This window comes from Oncorhynchus mykiss, chromosome 28, assembly GCF_057628025.1.
Source record: "Oncorhynchus mykiss isolate SJ-2025 chromosome 28, ASM5762802v1, whole genome shotgun sequence".
Lineage (NCBI taxonomy): Eukaryota > Metazoa > Chordata > Actinopteri > Salmoniformes > Salmonidae > Oncorhynchus > Oncorhynchus mykiss.
The window spans coordinates 7128570-7148984 of NC_143049.1; positions in this window are offsets into that span (position 1 = coordinate 7128570).

The window sequence follows — 20415 nt, forward strand, 5'->3', positions numbered from 1 at the left end:
GATCAGATGCCAAACTGTTTCGGTGTCACGAGACTATGAGAATATTCTGTTGAGTTAAAGTTCCAGGGTTTTGATTGAGACTGGGATTATCTATGAGGACAAGCATGTACAGTCATGGCCAAAAGTTTTGAGAATGACACAAATATTAATTTTCACAAAGTCTTCTGCCTCAGTGTCTAGATATTTTTGTCAGATGTTACTATGGAATACTGAAGTATAATTACAAGCATTTCCTAAGTGTCAAAGGCTTTTATTGATAATTACATTTCTCTTCATCCTGTCCAATTTGTAGCCATGTGTGAACTCCAGACAGGGATTGTAAACACATTGAGGGCCTATCATTTCTCATTGGGGGTTAGTGTGTCTGTTGATTTACAGAGAGCAGCCCGCGGAGATAGGGGTCCTGATGATGTGGGCTGCATCAAGAGATCTCTTGGACAGCTATGCTTGTTTTTCCTGCTATGATTGTCTCTGGATGCCACCCAACATTATAGCTTCCAGCCATTAACTGGCCACCTGGGAGCCCTGCCACATGGGAGCCCTGGCCGCTGAGCTTGTGTGTGCCTGCGCGCTAACTATGCAGGAGCAGAGAGCCAAGTGTTATGACTAACTGAGGGTTACAATACTGGGACACGGTCAAAGGTGGGAAATGGGACATTCACACTCCATATTCCCACAGGGGACCAGGGGCATGCCACAGATGACTACAGATGACTACAAAAGCAACAACAACATCATCAACAACATCAAACTAAACAACAACCTGAATAACAACAAAATGATCATGAACAAAAACAAGAGTAACAAATAATGAATTTACAGCCATAAAATGCAGTGGTATTAAAGCAATGAGGCAGCCAGCTAACAAGTTTATTTTTATTTTACATCAACTCCTTATTCCAACAACACACAGTTGAAGTCGGAAGTTTCCATAAACTCAGGTTGGAGTCATTAAAACTCAACTCCACAAATTTCTTGTTAACAAACTATAGTTTTGGCAAGTAGGTTAGGAAATCTACTTTGTGCATGACACAAGTAATATTTCCAACATTTTTTTACAGACAGATTATTTCACTTATAATTCACTGTATTACAATACCAGTGGGTCAGAAGTTTACATAAAGTAAGTTGACTGTGCCTTTAAACAGCTTGGAAAATTCCAGAAAATGATGTCACGTCTTTAGAAGCTTCGAAAAGTCTTATTGACATAATTTGAGTCAATTGGAGGTGGACCTATGGATGTATTTCAAGGCCTACCTTCAAACTCAGTTCAAACTCAGTGCCTCTTTGCTTGACATCATGGGAAAAATCTAAAGAAATCAGCCAAGACCTCAGAAAAAAGTGTAAAACTCCATAAGTCTGGTTCAACCTTGGGAGCTAAGGTACCACGTTCATCTGTGCAAACAATGGTCTGCAAGTATAAACACCATGGGACCACGTATCCGGCATACCGCTCAGGAAGGAGACGCGTTCTGTTTCCTAGAGATTAACATTATTTTGTGTGAAAAGTGCAATCCCAGAACAACAGCAAAGGACCCTGTGAAGATGCTGGAGGTAACAGGTACAAAAGTATCTATATCCTCAGTAAAACGAGTCCTACGTATATCGACATAACCTGAAAGTCCGCTCAGCAAGGAAGAAGCAACTGCTCCAAAACCGCCATAAAAAAGCCAGACTGCGGTTTGCAACTGCACATGGGCACAAAGATCGAACTTTTTGAAGAAATGTCCTCTGGTCTGATGAAACAAAAATAACTGTTTGGCTATAATGACCATCGTTATGTTTGGAAGAAAAAGGGGGAAGCTTGCGAGCTGAAAAACACCATCCCAACCGTGAAGCACGGAGGTGGCAGCATCATGTTGTGGGGGTGCTTTGCTGCAGGAGGAACTGGTGCACTTCACAAAATAGATGGCATCATGAGGAAAGAAAATTATGTAGATATATGGAAGCATAATCTCAAGACAAAAGCCCGGAAGTTAAAGCTTGGAAGCAAATGGGTCTTCCAAATGGACAATGACCCCAAGCATACTTTCAAAGTTGGGGCAAAATGGCTTAAGCACAACAAAGTCAAGGTATTGGAGTGGCCATCCCAAAGCCCTTACCTAAATCCTATAGAACATTTCTGGGCAGAAGTGAAAAAGTATGTGGGAGCAAGGAGACCAACAAACCTGACTCCGTTGCACCAGCTCTGTCAGGAGGAATGAGCCAAAATTCACCTAACTTATTGTGGGAAGCTTGTGGAAGGCTACCCAAAACATTTGACCAGAGTTAAAGAATTTAAATGCATTGCTAACAAATACTAAGATGGGGTATGTAAACTTCTGACCCACTGGGAATGTGATGAAAGAAATTAAAGCTGAAATAAATAATTATCCCTACTATTATTCTGACATTTCACATTATTTAAATAAAGTGGTGATCCTAACTGACCTAATACATGGATTTTTTTACCAGGATTAAATGTCAGGAATTGTGAAAAACTTTGTTTAAATGTTTTTGGCTAAGGTGTATGTAATCTTCCGACTTCAACTGTATGTACATAGACCGCCACCTTTTGTCATAAAATAACATTTCATTATGTTGTGGGGAAGTTGTAAGAACATTCCCCCCAAAAGTTGTAATAACACAAAATCTGTCCAGTTCTGTTGACGATCATACAATGTTGGTGGGATTTTTTGATCTGATGTTGCAAGCATGCTGACAGAACATAGTTTTTTTACATTATTTTAAAGTTCCAAAAACATTTAATTATGTTGTAAGAACAATGTGGGGACATCACAAGAGATAACAAAATATGTGTTCCCGAGTTGTGCAGCGGTCTAAGGCACTGCATCTCAGCGCTGGAGTGCTAGAGGCTTCACTACAGACCCTGGTTTGATTCCAGGCTGTATCACAACTGGCTGTGATTGGGAGTCCCATAGGGCGGCGCACAATTGGCCCAGCGTCATCTGGGTTAGGGTTTGGCTGGGGTAGGCCGTCATTGTTAATGAGAATTTGTTCTTAACTGTATTGCCTCGTTAAATAAAGGTTAAATATATTAACATCTACTTCAACCAGTGTAGATGAAGGGGAGAAGACAGGACAAAGAATTATTTTTAAGCCTTGAGACAATGAGATGTGTATGTGTGCCATTCAGAGGGTGGATGGGCAAGACAAAGATAAATATATATATTTTTTAAACTGTAACGCTGCTGGGTTTTTCACACTCAACAATTTCCCGTGTGTATCAAGAATGGTCCACCACCCAAAGGACATCCAGCCAACTTGACACAACTGTGGGAAGTATTGGAATCAACATGGCCAGCATCCCTGTGGAACACCTTGTAGAGTCCATGCCCCGACAAATTGAGGCTGTTCTGAAGCTACTTAATATTAGGAAGGTGTTCCTAATGTTTTGTACACTCAGTGCATATCCATAGTTGTAATCATAATTTAGGGATTTCAGTGCAAAGGGAAATCCACTGGAAATATGAGGATCCTGGTGGCACAACAGACTAATTGCCTATAGATCGCAGGTTCAAATCTACTTAATGATCTTTCTTTAAAAAAGCTAGGACAATACCCGAATAAAATATGATATAAGAAGATTAAATGTAATTTCCCATAATAATGTTAAACTACACGTTAGCAGAACATTGCAGCAACGGTTTCAGAAATACTTCCATTCATTTAACCTTTATTTAACTAGGCAAGTCAGTTAAGAACAATTTCTTATTTACAATGACAGCCTAGGAACAGTGAGTTAACTGCCTTGTTCAGGGGCAGAATGACAGATTTATACCTTGTCAGCTCAGGGATTTGATCTAGCAACCATTTTGGTCTTCATCGAGAATGCTTACACACATTTCCAAGACTGTGTCCCTATACTAATCCTCTGCATTGAACATAACTGCTATGAAAGTCAGTTCTGTTTGCCAATCAGATCAGCACACCGTGAGTCATTGTTCCAAAGGCTCATTTTAGAGTGGGCAGCCAGAGTCCACAATGAATATAAAAGATGCAGAATATTAGCAATGGATCAAAACAGTGTGTGTGTGTTTGTTGTTCCTAGTACTCTATCCACACATGGATAGAGAGAAGAGAATCTATGGGATATACATGGCCATAGATGGGTAAAGAGAATGCAAATACAAAGGTGCAATCTAGAACCAAAAAGTTTTTTTTGACTGTCCCCATAGTTTAACCCTTTGAATAATGCCTTTTGATTCCAGGGAGAACCCTTTTGATTGCAGGTAGAACCGTTTGGGTTTTCATGTAGAACCCTTTTCAAAGAGAGATTTACCTGGAACCAAAAAGGGTTCTCCTATTGGGACAGCCACAGAACTCTTTTGGAACCCTTCTTTCTAAGAGTGTAGTATTGACATGGATGGGTAGACTAGATTATAGTTAGAGTCACCCTAGTCTCTGTTTGTCTATCCATGGGTCCTCTGAATAAAGATTAGCCTTTGTTTGGTAACCACTGTGCACATTGGTGGTATCTTATCTTACATCTACAATTGCCCTACATCTGCCCATTAAGCAGTTGACCAGCCCATTCTCTGGCCTTGGCATGTTCTGAATGTAGAGCCCATACACAAACAGTAAACCTAGCCAGAACACCAAACAAACAAAAGCAGCCACACTCCACTGCCACTTTAATGGCCTTTTCCTTATTTTCTCTTAGTCAATTATTGCCTACTTCTTCTCTCACAATCTCTCGCTCTCACTTACTCACTCACTCCCTCTCCCTCTCACCCTCTCTCTCTCACCCTCTCTCTCTCTCTGCCTCTATGACACTGTTCTGGGAAACCCTTCCGTGTTCAGATGGAACATCTAGTCAGAGGCCAACACAAGTGCTACCCGGAGTTCTTTCAGATGGAACATCTAGTCAGAGGCCAACACTAACAGCTACCCAGAGTTTATTCAGATGGAACATCTAGTCAGAGGCCAACACTAGCAGCTACCCGGAGTTCATTCAGATGGAACATCTAGTCAGAGGCCAACACTAGCAGCTACGCAGAGTTTTTTCAGATGGAACATCTACTCAGAGGGCAACACTAGATGCTACCCAGAGTTCATTCCGATGGAACATCTAGTCAGAGGCCAACACTAGCAGCTACCCGGAGTTCATTCAGATTGAAGATGTAGTCAGAGGCCACACTAGCAGCTACGCAGAGTTTATTCAGATGGAACATCTAATCAGAGGCCAACACTAGCAGGTACCCGGAGTTCATTCAGATGGAACATCTAGTCAGAGGCCAACACTAGCAAGTGCCCGTAGTTCATTCAGATGGAACATCTAGTCAGAGGCCAACACTAGCAGCTACCCGGAGTTCATTCAGATGGAACATCTAGTCAGAGGCCAACACGAGCAGCTACCCGGAGTTTATTCAGATGGAACATATAGTCAGAGGCCAACACTAGCAAGTGCCCGTAGTTCATTCAGATGGAACATCTAGTCAGAGGCCAACATGAGCAGCTACCTGGAGTTTATTCAGATGGAACATCTAGTCAGAGGCCAACACTAGCAAGTGCCCGGAGTTCATTCAGATGGAACATCTACTCAGAGGCCAACACTAGCAGCTAACCGGAGTTCATTCAGATTGAACATCTAATCAGAGGCCAACACTAGCAGCTACCCGGAGTTCATTCAGATGGAACATCTAGTCAGAGGTCAACACTAGCAGCTAACCAGAGTTCATTCAGATTGAACATCTAGTCAGAGGCCAACACTAGCAGCTACCCGGAGTTCATTCCGATGGAACATCTAGTCAGAGGCCAACACTAGCAAGTGCCCGGAGTTCATTCAGATTGAAGATGTAGTCAGAGGCCACACTAGCAGCTACGCAGAGTTTATTCAGATGGAACATATAGTCAGAGGCCAACACTAGCAAGTGCCCGTAGTTCATTCAGATGGAACATCTAGTCAGAGGCCAACACGAGCAGCTACCTGGAGTTTATTCAGATGGAACATCTAGTCAGAGGCCAACACTAGCAGCTACCCGGAGTTCATTCAGATGGAACATCTAGTCAGAGGCCAACACGAGCAGCTACCCGGAGTTTATTCAGATGGAACATATAGTCAGAGGCCAACACTAGCAAGTGCCCGTAGTTCATTCAGATGGAACATCTAGTCAGAGGCCAACATGAGCAGCTACCTGGAGTTTATTCAGATGGAACATCTAGTCAGAGGCCAACACTAGCAAGTGCCCGGAGTTCATTCAGTTGGAACATCTACTCAGAGGCCAACACTAGCAGCTAACCGGAGTTCATTCAGATTGAACATCTAATCAGAGGCCAACACTAGCAGCTACCCGGAGTTCATTCAGATGGAACATCTAGTCAGAGGTCAACACTAGCAGCTAACCAGAGTTCATTCAGATTGAACATCTAGTCAGAGGCCAACACTAGCAGCTACCCGGAGTTCATTCCGATGGAACATCTAGTCAGAGGCCAACACTAGCAAGTGCCCGGAGTTCATTCAGATTGAAGATGTAGTCAGAGGCCACACTAGCAGCTACGCAGAGTTTATTCAGATGGAACATCTAGTCAGAGGCCAACACTAGCAAGTGCCCGTAGTTCATTCAGATGGAACATCTAGTCAGAGGCCAACATGAGCAGCTACCTGGAGTTTATTCAGATGGAACATCTAGTCAGAGGCCAACACTAGCAAGTGCCCGGAGTTCATTCAGATGGAACATCTAGTCAGAGGCCAACACGAGCAGCTACGTGGAGTTTATTCAGATGGAACATCTAGTCAGAGGCCAACACTAGCAGCTACCCGGAGTTCATTCAGATGGAACATCTAGTCAGAGGTCAACACTAGCAGGTAACCAGAGTTCATTCAGATTGAACATCTAGTCAGAGGCCAACACTATCAGCTACCCGGAGTTCATTCCGATGGAACATCTAGTCAGAGGCCAACACTAGCAAGTGCCCGGAGTTCATTCAGATGGAACATCTAGTCAGAGGCCAACACGAGCAGCTACCCGGAGTTCATTCAGATGGAACATCTAGTCAGAGGTCAACACTAGCAGGTAACCAGAGTTCATTCAGATTGAACATCTAGTCAGAGGCCAACACTATCAGCTACCCGGAGTTCATTCCGATGGAACATCTAGTCAGAGGCCAACACTAGCAGCTACCCGGAGTTCATCATTCAGATGGAACATATAGTCAGAGGCCAACACTAGCAAGTGCCCGTAGTTTATTCAGATGGAACATCTAGTCAGAGGCCAACACTAGCAGCTACCCGGAGTTCATTCAGATGGAACATCTAGTCAGAGGTCAACACTAGCAGCTAACCAGAGTTCATTCAGATTGAACATCTAGTCAGAGGCCAACACTAGCAGCTACCCGGAGTTCATTCCGATGGAACATCTAGTCAGAGGCCAACACTAGCAGCTACCCAGAGTTCATTCAGATTGAAGATGTAGTCAGAGGCCACACTAGCAGCTACGCAGAGTTTATTCAGATGGAACATCTACTCAGAGGCCAACACTAGCAGGTACCCGGAGTTCATTCAGATGGAACATCTAGTCAGAGGCCAACACTTGCAGCTACCCGGAGTGCATTCAGATGGAACATCTAGTCAGAGGCCAACACTAGCAGCTACCCGGAGTTCATTCAGATGGAACATCTAGTCAGAGGCCAATACGAGCAGCTACCCGGAGTTTATTCAGATGGAACATCTAGTCAGAGGCCAAGACTAGCAGCTACCCGGAGTTCATCATTCAGATGGAACATATAGTCAGAGGCCAACACTAGCAAGTGCCCGTAGTTCATTCAGATGGAACATCTAGTCAGAGGCCAACATGAGCAGCTACCTGGAGTTTATTCAGATGGAACATCTAGTCAGAGGCCAACACTAGCAAGTGCCCGGAGTTCATTCAGATGGAACATCTACTCAGAGGCCAACACTAGCAGCTAACCGGAGTTCATTCAGATTGAACATCTAATCAGAGGCCAACACTAGCAGCTACCCGGAGTTCATTCAGATGGAACATCTAGTCAGAGGCCAACACGAGCAGCTACGTGGAGTTTATTCAGATGGAACATCTAGTCAGAGGCCAACACTAGCAGCTACCCGGAGTTCATTCAGATGGAACATCTAGTCAGAGGTCAACACTAGCAGGTAACCAGAGTTCATTCAGATTGAACATCTAGTCAGAGGCCAACACTATCAGCTACCCGGAGTTCATTCCGATGGAACATCTAGTCAGAGGCCAACACTAGCAAGTGCCCGGAGTTCATTCAGATGGAACATCTAGTCAGAGGCCAACACGAGCAGCTACCCGGAGTTCATTCAGATGGAACATCTAGTCAGAGGTCAACACTAGCAGGTAACCAGAGTTCATTCAGATTGAACATCTAGTCAGAGGCCAACACTATCAGCTACCCGGAGTTCATTCCGATGGAACATCTAGTCAGAGGCCAACACTAGCAGCTACCCGGAGTTCATCATTCAGATGGAACATATAGTCAGAGGCCAACACTAGCAAGTAACCAGAGTTCATTCAGATTGAACATCTAGTCAGAGGCCAACACTAGCAGCTACCCGGAGTTCATTCCGATGGAACATCTAGTCAGAGGCCAACACAAGCAGCTACCCGCAGTTCATTCAGATAGAACATCTAGTCAGAGGCCAACACGAGCAGCTACCCGGAGTTTATTCAGATGGAACATCTAGTCAGAGGCCAACACTAGCAGCTACCCGGAGTTCATTCAGATGGAACATATAGTCAGAGGCAAACACTAGCAGGTGCCCGGAGTTCATTCAGATGGAACATCTAGTCAGAGGCCAACACGAGCAGCTACCCGGAGTTCATTCAGATAGAACATCTAGTCAGAGGCCAACACTAGCAGCTATCAGGAGTTCATTCAGATGGAACATCTAGTCAGAGGCCAACACTAGCAGCTACCCGGAGTTCATTCAGATGGAACATCTAGTCAGAGCCCAACACAAGCAGCTACCCGGAGTTCATTCAGATTGAACATCTAGTCATAGGCCAACACTAGCAGCTACCCGGTGTGCATTCAGATGGAACATCTAGTCAGAGGCCAACACTAGCAGCTACCCAGAGTTCATTCAGATGGAACATCTAGTCAGAGGCCAACACGAGCAGCTACCCGGAGTTCATTCAGATGGAACATCTAGTCAGAGGCCAACACTAGCAGCTACCCGGAGTTCATTCAGATGGAACATCTAGTCAGAGGCCAACACAAGCAGCTACCCGGAGTTCATTCAGATTGAACATCTAGTCAGAGGCCAACACTAGCAGCTACCCGGTGTGCATTCAGATGGAACATCTAGTCAGAGGCCAACACTAGCAGCTACCCAGAGTTCATTCAGATGGAACATCTAGTCAGAGGCCAACACGAGCAGCTACCCGGAGTTCATTCAGATGGAACATCTAGTCAGAGGCCAACACTAGCAGCTACCCGGAGTTCATTCAGATGGAACATCTAGTCAGAGGCCAACACTAGCAGCTACCCGGAGTTCATTCAGATGGAACATCTAGTCAGAGGCCAACACTAGCAAGTGCCCGGAGTTCATTCAGATGGAACATCTACTCAGAGGCCAACACTAGCAGCTAACCGGAGTTCCTTCAGATTGAACATCTAGTCAGAGGCCAACACTAGCAGCTACCCGGAGTTCATTCAGATGGAACATCTAGTCAGAGGCCAACACTAGCAAGTAACCAGAGTTCATTCAGATTGAACATCTAGTCAGAGGCCAACACTAGCAGCTACCCGGAGTTCATTCCGATGGAACATCTAGTCAGAGGCCAACACAAGCAGCTACCCGCAGTTCATTCAGATAGAACATCTAGTCAGAGGCCAACACGAGCAGCTACCCAGAGTTTATTCAGATGGAACATCTAGTCAGAGGCCAACACTAGCAGCTACCCGGAGTTCATTCAGATGGAACATATAGTCAGAGGCCAACACTAGCAGGTGCCCGGAGTTCATTCAGATGGAACATCTAGTCAGAGGCCAACACGAGCAGCTACCCGGAGTAAATTCAGATAGAACATCTAGTCAGAGGCCAACACTAGCAGCTATCAGGAGTTCATTCAGATGGAACATCTAGTCAGAGGCCAACACTAGCAGCTACCCGGAGTTCATTCAGATGGAACATCTAGTCAGAGCCCAACACAAGCAGCTACCCGGAGTTCATTCAGATTGAACATCTAGTCATAGGCCAACACTAGCAGCTACCCGGTGTGCATTCAGATGGAACATCTAGTCAGAGGCCAACACTAGCAGCTACCCAGAGTTCATTCAGATGGAACATCTAGTCAGAGGCCAACACAAGCAGCTACCCGGAGTTCATTCAGATGGAACATCTAGTCAGAGGCCAACACTAGCAGCTACCCGGAGTTCATTCAGATGGAACATCTAGTCAGAGGCCAACACAAGCAGCTACCCGGAGTTCATTCAGATTGAACATCTAGTCAGAGGCCAACACTAGCAGCTACCCGGTGTGCATTCAGATGGAACATCTAGTCAGAGGCCAACACTAGCAGCTACCCAGAGTTCATTCAGATGGAACATCTAGTCAGAGGCCAACACGATTTGCTACCTGGAGTTCATTCAGATGGAACATCTAGTCAGAGGCCAACACTAGCAGCTACCCGGAGTTCATTCAGATGGAACATCTAGTCAGAGGCCAACACTAGCAGCTACCCGGAGTTCATTCAGATGGAACATCTAGTCAGAGGCCAACACAAGCAGCTACTCGGAGGTCATTCAGATGGAACATATAGTCAGAGGCCAACACTAGCAGCTACCCAGAGTTCATTCAGATGGAACATCTAGTCAGAGGCCAACACTAGCAGCTACCCGGAGTTAATTCAGATGGAAGATCTACTCAGAGGCCAACACTAACAGCTACCCAGAGTTTATTCAGATGGAACATCTAGTCAGAGGCCAACACTAGCAGCTACGCAGAGTTTATTCAGATGGAACATCTACTCAGAGGCCAACACTAGCAGGTACCCGGAGTTCATTCAGATGGAACATCTACTCAGAGTCCAACACTAGCAGCTACCCGGAGTTCATTCAGATGGAACATCTAGTCAGAGGCCAACACTAGCAGCTACCCGGGGTTCATTCAGATGGAACATCTAGTCAGAGGCCAACACTAGCAGCTACCCGGAGGTCATTCAGATGGAACATCTAGTCAGAGGCCAACACTAGCAGCTAACCGGTGTTCATTCAGATTGAACATCTAGTCAGAGGCCACACTAGCAGCTACGCAGAGTTTATTCAGATGGAACATCTACTCAGAGGCCAACACTAGCAGCTACCCGGAGTTCATTCAGATGGAACATCTAGTCAGAGGCCAATACGAGCAGCTACCCGGAGTTTATTCAGATGGAACATCTAGTCAGAGGCCAAGACTAGCAGCTACCCGGAGTTCATCATTCAGATGGAACATATAGTCAGAGGCCAACACTAGCAAGTGCCCGTAGTTCATTCAGATGGAACATCTACTCAGAGGCCAACACTAGCAGCTAACCGGAGTTCATTCAGATTGAACATCTAATCAGAGGCCAACACTAGCAGCTACCTGGAGTTTATTCAGATGGAACATCTAGTCAGAGGCCAACACTAGCAAGTGCTCGGAGTTCATTCAGATGGAACATCTACTCAGAGGCCAACACTAGCAGCTAACCGGAGTTCATTCAGATTGAACATCTAATCAGAGGCCAACACTAGCAGCTACCCGGAGTTCATTCAGATGGAACATCTAGTCAGAGGCCAACACGAGCAGCTACGTGGAGTTTATTCAGATGGAACATCTAGTCAGAGGCCAACACTAGCAGCTACCCGGAGTTCATTCAGATGGAACATCTAGTCAGAGGTCAACACTAGCAGGTAACCAGAGTTCATTCAGATTGAACATCTAGTCAGAGGCCAACACTATCAGCTACCCGGAGTTCATTCCGATGGAACATCTAGTCAGAGGCCAACACTAGCAAGTGCCCGGAGTTCATTCAGATGGAACATCTAGTCAGAGGCCAACACGAGCAGCTACCCGGAGTTCATTCAGATGGAACATCTAGTCAGAGGTCAACACTAGCAGGTAACCAGAGTTCATTCAGATTGAACATCTAGTCAGAGGCCAACACTATCAGCTACCCGGAGTTCATTCCGATGGAACATCTAGTCAGAGGCCAACACTAGCAGCTACCCGGAGTTCATCATTCAGATGGAACATATAGTCAGAGGCCAACACTAGCAAGTAACCAGAGTTCATTCAGATTGAACATCTAGTCAGAGGCCAACACTAGCAGCTACCCGGAGTTCATTCCGATGGAACATCTAGTCAGAGGCCAACACAAGCAGCTACCCGCAGTTCATTCAGATAGAACATCTAGTCAGAGGCCAACACGAGCAGCTACCCGGAGTTTATTCAGATGGAACATCTAGTCAGAGGCCAACACTAGCAGCTACCCGGAGTTCATTCAGATGGAACATATAGTCAGAGGCAAACACTAGCAGGTGCCCGGAGTTCATTCAGATGGAACATCTAGTCAGAGGCCAACACGAGCAGCTACCCGGAGTTCATTCAGATAGAACATCTAGTCAGAGGCCAACACTAGCAGCTACCCGGAGTTCATTCAGATGGAACATCTAGTCAGAGGCCAACACAAGCAGCTACCCGGAGTTCATTCAGATTGAACATCTAGTCAGAGGCCAACACTAGCAGCTACCCGGTGTGCATTCAGATGGAACATCTAGTCAGAGGCCAACACTAGCAGCTACCCAGAGTTCATTCAGATGGAACATCTAGTCAGAGGCCAACACGATTTGCTACCTGGAGTTCATTCAGATGGAACATCTAGTCAGAGGCCAACACTAGCAGCTACCCGGAGTTCATTCAGATGGAACATCTAGTCAGAGGCCAACACTAGCAGCTACCCGGAGTTCATTCAGATGGAACATCTAGTCAGAGGCCAACACAAGCAGCTACTCGGAGGTCATTCAGATGGAACATATAGTCAGAGGCCAACACTAGCAGCTACCCAGAGTTCATTCAGATGGAACATCTAGTCAGAGGCCAACACTAGCAGCTACCCGGAGTTAATTCAGATGGAAGATCTACTCAGAGGCCAACACTAACAGCTACCCAGAGTTTATTCAGATGGAACATCTAGTCAGAGGCCAACACTAGCAGCTACGCAGAGTTTATTCAGATGGAACATCTACTCAGAGGCCAACACTAGCAGGTACCCGGAGTTCATTCAGATGGAACATCTACTCAGAGTCCAACACTAGCAGCTACCCGGAGTTCATTCAGATGGAACATCTAGTCAGAGGCCAACACTAGCAGCTACCCGGGGTTCATTCAGATGGAACATCTAGTCAGAGGCCAACACTAGCAGCTACCCGGAGGTCATTCAGATGGAACATCTAGTCAGAGGCCAACACTAGCAGCTAACCGGTGTTCATTCAGATTGAACATCTAGTCAGAGGCCACACTAGCAGCTACGCAGAGTTTATTCAGATGGAACATCTACTCAGAGGCCAACACTAGCAGCTACCCGGAGTTCATTCAGATGGAACATCTAGTCAGAGGCCAATACGAGCAGCTACCCGGAGTTTATTCAGATGGAACATCTAGTCAGAGGCCAAGACTAGCAGCTACCCGGAGTTCATCATTCAGATGGAACATATAGTCAGAGGCCAACACTAGCAAGTGCCCGTAGTTCATTCAGATGGAACATCTACTCAGAGGCCAACACTAGCAGCTAACCGGAGTTCATTCAGATTGAACATCTAATCAGAGGCCAACACTAGCAGCTACCTGGAGTTTATTCAGATGGAACATCTAGTCAGAGGCCAACACTAGCAAGTGCTCGGAGTTCATTCAGATGGAACATCTACTCAGAGGCCAACACTAGCAGCTAACCGGAGTTCATTCAGATTGAACATCTAATCAGAGGCCAACACTAGCAGCTACCCGGAGTTCATTCAGATGGAACATCTAGTCAGAGGCCAACACGAGCAGCTACGTGGAGTTTATTCAGATGGAACATCTAGTCAGAGGCCAACACTAGCAGCTACCCGGAGTTCATTCAGATGGAACATCTAGTCAGAGGTCAACACTAGCAGGTAACCAGAGTTCATTCAGATTGAACATCTAGTCAGAGGCCAACACTATCAGCTACCCGGAGTTCATTCCGATGGAACATCTAGTCAGAGGCCAACACTAGCAAGTGCCCGGAGTTCATTCAGATGGAACATCTAGTCAGAGGCCAACACGAGCAGCTACCCGGAGTTCATTCAGATGGAACATCTAGTCAGAGGTCAACACTAGCAGGTAACCAGAGTTCATTCAGATTGAACATCTAGTCAGAGGCCAACACTATCAGCTACCCGGAGTTCATTCCGATGGAACATCTAGTCAGAGGCCAACACTAGCAGCTACCCGGAGTTCATCATTCAGATGGAACATATAGTCAGAGGCCAACACTAGCAAGTAACCAGAGTTCATTCAGATTGAACATCTAGTCAGAGGCCAACACTAGCAGCTACCCGGAGTTCATTCCGATGGAACATCTAGTCAGAGGCCAACACAAGCAGCTACCCGCAGTTCATTCAGATAGAACATCTAGTCAGAGGCCAACACGAGCAGCTACCCGGAGTTTATTCAGATGGAACATCTAGTCAGAGGCCAACACTAGCAGCTACCCGGAGTTCATTCAGATGGAACATATAGTCAGAGGCAAACACTAGCAGGTGCCCGGAGTTCATTCAGATGGAACATCTAGTCAGAGGCCAACACGAGCAGCTACCCGGAGTTCATTCAGATAGAACATCTAGTCAGAGGCCAACACTAGCAGCTATCAGGAGTTCATTCAGATGGAACATCTAGTCAGAGGCCAACACTAGCAGCTACCCGGAGTTCATTCAGATGGAACATCTAGTCAGAGCCCAACACAAGCAGCTACCCGGAGTTCATTCAGATTGAACATCTAGTCATAGGCCAACACTAGCAGCTACCCGGTGTGCATTCAGATGGAACATCTAGTCAGAGGCCAACACTAGCAGCTACCCAGAGTTCATTCAGATGGAACATCTAGTCAGAGGCCAACACGAGCAGCTACCCGGAGTTCATTCAGATGGAACATCTAGTCAGAGGCCAACACTAGCAGCTACCCGGAGTTCATTCAGATGGAACATCTAGTCAGAGGCCAACACAAGCAGCTACCCGGAGTTCATTCAGATTGAACATCTAGTCAGAGGCCAACACTAGCAGCTACCCGGTGTGCATTCAGATGGAACATCTAGTCAGAGGCCAACACTAGCAGCTACCCAGAGTTCATTCAGATGGAACATCTAGTCAGAGGCCAACACGAGCAGCTACCCGGAGTTCATTCAGATGGAACATCTAGTCAGAGGCCAACACTAGCAGCTACCCGGAGTTCATTCAGATGGAACATCTAGTCAGAGGCCAACACTAGCAGCTACCCGGAGTTCATTCAGATGGAACATCTAGTCAGAGGCCAACACTAGCAAGTGCCCGGAGTTCATTCAGATGGAACATCTACTCAGAGGCCAACACTAGCAGCTAACCGGAGTTCCTTCAGATTGAACATCTAGTCAGAGGCCAACACTAGCAGCTACCCGGAGTTCATTCAGATGGAACATCTAGTCAGAGGCCAACACTAGCAAGTAACCAGAGTTCATTCAGATTGAACATCTAGTCAGAGGCCAACACTAGCAGCTACCCGGAGTTCATTCCGATGGAACATCTAGTCAGAGGCCAACACAAGCAGCTACCCGCAGTTCATTCAGATAGAACATCTAGTCAGAGGCCAACACGAGCAGCTACCCAGAGTTTATTCAGATGGAACATCTAGTCAGAGGCCAACACTAGCAGCTACCCGGAGTTCATTCAGATGGAACATATAGTCAGAGGCCAACACTAGCAGGTGCCCGGAGTTCATTCAGATGGAACATCTAGTCAGAGGCCAACACGAGCAGCTACCCGGAGTTCATTCAGATAGAACATCTAGTCAGAGGCCAACACTAGCAGCTATCAGGAGTTCATTCAGATGGAACATCTAGTCAGAGGCCAACACTAGCAGCTACCCGGAGTTCATTCAGATGGAACATCTAGTCAGAGCCCAACACAAGCAGCTACCCGGAGTTCATTCAGATTGAACATCTAGTCATAGGCCAACACTAGCAGCTACCCGGTGTGCATTCAGATGGAACATCTAGTCAGAGGCCAACACTAGCAGCTACCCAGAGTTCATTCAGATGGAACATCTAGTCAGAGGCCAACACAAGCAGCTACCCGGAGTTCATTCAGATGGAACATCTAGTCAGAGGCCAACACTAGCAGCTACCCGGAGTTCATTCAGATGGAACATCTAGTCAGAGGCCAACACAAGCAGCTACCCGGAGTTCATTCAGATTGAACATCTAGTCAGAGGCCAACACTAGCAGCTACCCGGTGTGCATTCAGATGGAACATCTAGTCAGAGGCCAACACTAGCAGCTACCCAGAGTTCATTCAGATGGAACATCTAGTCAGAGGCCAACACGATTTGCTACCTGGAGTTCATTCAGATGGAACATCTAGTCAGAGGCCAACACTAGCAGCTACCCGGAGTTCATTCAGATGGAACATCTAGTCAGAGGCCAACACTAGCAGCTACCCGGAGTTCATTCAGATGGAACATCTAGTCAGAGGCCAACACAAGCAGCTACTCGGAGGTCATTCAGATGGAACATATAGTCAGAGGCCAACACTAGCAGCTACCCAGAGTTCATTCAGATGGAACATCTAGTCAGAGGCCAACACTAGCAGCTACCCGGAGTTAATTCAGATGGAAGATCTACTCAGAGGCCAACACTAACAGCTACCCAGAGTTTATTCAGATGGAACATCTAGTCAGAGGCCAACACTAGCAGCTACGCAGAGTTTATTCAGATGGAACATCTACTCAGAGGCCAACACTAGCAGGTACCCGGAGTTCATTCAGATGGAACATCTACTCAGAGTCCAACACTAGCAGCTACCCGGAGTTCATTCAGATGGAACATCTAGTCAGAGGCCAACACTAGCAGCTACCCGGGGTTCATTCAGATGGAACATCTAGTCAGAGGCCAACACTAGCAGCTACCCGGAGGTCATTCAGATGGAACATCTAGTCAGAGGCCAACACTAGCAGCTAACCGGTGTTCATTCAGATTGAACATCTAGTCAGAGGCCACACTAGCAGCTACGCAGAGTTTATTCAGATGGAACATCTACTCAGAGGCCAACACTAGCAGGTACCCGGAGTTCATTCAGATGGAACATCTAGTCAGAGGCCAACACCAGCAGCTACCCGGAGTTCATTCAGATGGAACATCTAGTCAGAGGCCAACACTAACAGCTACCCGGAGTTCATTCAGATGGAACATCTAGTCAGAGGCCAACACGAGCAGCTACCCGGAGTTTATTCAGATGGAACATCTAGTCAGAGGCCAACACGAGCAGCTACCCAGAGTTCATTCAGATGGAACATCTAGTCAGAGGCCAACACTAGCAGCTACCCGGAGGTCATTCAGATGGAACATCTAGTCAGAGGCCAACACTAGCAGCTAACCGGAGTTCATTCAGATTGAACATCTAGTCAGAGGCCAACACTAGCAGCTACCCGGAGGTCATTCAGATGGAACATCTAGTCAGAGGCCAACACTAGCAGCTAACCGGAGTTCATTCAGATTGAACATCTAGTCAGAGGCCAACACTAGCAGCTACCCGGAGTTCATTCAGATGGAAGATCTAGTCAGAGGCCACACTAGCAGCTACGCAGAGTTTATTCAGATGGAACATCTAGTCAGAGGCCAACACCAGCTGCTACCCGGAGTTCATTCAGATGGAACATCTAGTCAGAGGCCAACACTAGCAGCTACCCGGAGTTCATTCAGATGGAACATCTAGTCAGAGGCCAACACAAGCAGCTACCCGGAGTTTATTCAGATGGAACATCTAGTCAGAGGCCAACACTAGCAGCTACCCAGAGTTCATTCAGATGGAACATCTAGTCAGAGGCCAACACTAGCAGCTAACCGGAGTTCATTCAGATTGAACATCTAGTCAGAGGCCAACACTAGCAGCTACCCGGAGTTCATTCAGATGGAAGATCTAGTCAGAGGCCACACTAGCAGCTACGCAGAGTTTATTCAGATGGAACATCTAGTCAGAGGCCAACACCAGCTGCTACCCGGAGTTCATTCAGATGGAACATCTAGTCAGAGGCCAACACTAGCAGCTACCCGGAGTTCATTCAGATGGAACATCTAGTCAGAGGCCAACACAAGCAGCTACCCGGAGTTCATTCAGATGGAACATCTAGTCAGAGGCCAACACGAGCAGCTACCCGGAGTTTATTCAGATGGAACATCTAGTCAGAGGCCAACACGAGCAGCTACCCAGAGTTCATTCAGATGGAACATCTAGTCAGAGGCCAACACTAGCAGCTACCCGGAGGTCATTCAGATGGAACATCTAGTCAGAGGCCAACACTAGCAGCTAACCGGAGTTCATTCAGATTGAACATCTAGTCAGAGGCCAACACTAGCAGCTACCCGGAGGTCATTCAGATGGAACATCTAGTCAGAGGCCAACACTAGCAGCTAACCGGAGTTCATTCAGATTGAACATCTAGTCAGAGGCCAACACTAGCAGCTACCCGGAGTTCATTCAGATGGAAGATCTAGTCAGAGGCCACACTAGCAGCTACGCAGAGTTTATTCAGATGGAACATCTAGTCAGAGGCCAACACCAGCTGCTACCCGGAGTTCATTCAGATGGAACATCTAGTCAGAGGCCAACACTAGCAGCTACCCGGAGTTCATTCAGATGGAACATCTAGTCAGAGGCCAACACAAGCAGCTACCCGGAGTTTATTCAGATGGAACATCTAGTCAGAGGCCAACACTAGCAGCTACCCAGAGTTCATTCAGATGGAACATCTAGTCAGAGGCCAACACTAGCAGCTAACCGGAGTTCATTCAGATTGAACATCTAGTCAGAGGCCAACACTAGCAGCTACCCGGAGTTCATTCAGATGGAAGATCTAGTCAGAGGCCACACTAGCAGCTACGCAGAGTTTATTCAGATGGAACATCTAGTCAGAGGCCAACACCAGCTGCTACCCGGAGTTCATTCAGATGGAACATCTAGTCAGAGGCCAACACTAGCAGCTACCCGGAGTTCATTCAGATGGAACATCTAGTCAGAGGCCAACACAAGCAGCTACCCGGAGTTTATTCAGATGGAACATCTAGTCAGAGGCCAACACTAGCAGCTACCCAGAGTTCATTCAGATGGAACATCTAGTCAGAGGCCAACACTAGCAGCTACCCGGAGTTCATTCAGAAGGAACATCTAGTCAGAGGCCAACACTAGCAGCTACCCGGAGTTCATGCAGATGGAACATCTAGTCAGAGGCCAACACTAGCATCTACCCGGAGTTCATTCCGATGGAAAATCCAGTCAGAGGCCAACACTAGCAGATACCCGGAGTTCATTCTGATGGAACATCTAGTCAGAGGCCAACACTAGCAGCTACCCGGAGTTCATTCAGATGGAACATCTAGTCAGAGGCCAACACTAACAGCTACCCGGAGTTTATTCAGATGGAAGATCTACTCAGAGGCCAACACTAACAGCTACCCAGAGTTTATTCAGATGGAACATCTAGTCAGAGGCCAACACTAGCAGCTACCCGGAGTTCATTCCGATGTCTAATGGAAACCTTATGCTCCTTTGTTTATGAATCTGTCCAGAATAATCTGGCCCCAAACACTTTTTTTTCTTATTTTCTTTCCTTATCCATGAACTGTTTTTTCTACTTTCATTTGTCAGTGGGGGCTTTGGGGACTGTCATGCCAAATAGTGTCCCTCGGCCAAATAGTGTCCCCCTCTACGTCACAATGGGATTTGATGAGTTCTAGCTCCTGTCACTAGGGCTGTTGCTAGAACTTGCAAAAATCCGAAGGATTACGTAATGAACCAAAGCGTTCATAGCTATGCTGGTTTCTTGGCTCAATTTTACCTCGTAGTGGTCGAGAAGGATGGAGGATGCGGGCAGTTCTAGTTCTATTTCACAGCATAAATGCTCGCTCAGTCCGCGCAAAATTATTACCTCAGAATTGCTCTCCAAGGATGGTGTTTTTGACAGTGACAACCTTCTGACTACCTGTTGCTTCAGAGGACCGAAAAGACTGGAAGGAGAACACTTTCTTTCCCATGTATTTGTCTTTATATAAGTACAAATAGGAATAAAGAATTTACGCTGTTTTTAGATTGATGTTAACTAGCTAGATAGCTAGCTAGCAAGCAAGCAAGCTACTGTAACTGTTATTGCAGTTTCTGTTTGTATCTATCGTTAGCTTGCACTTCAATGGTATCCCTCGAGG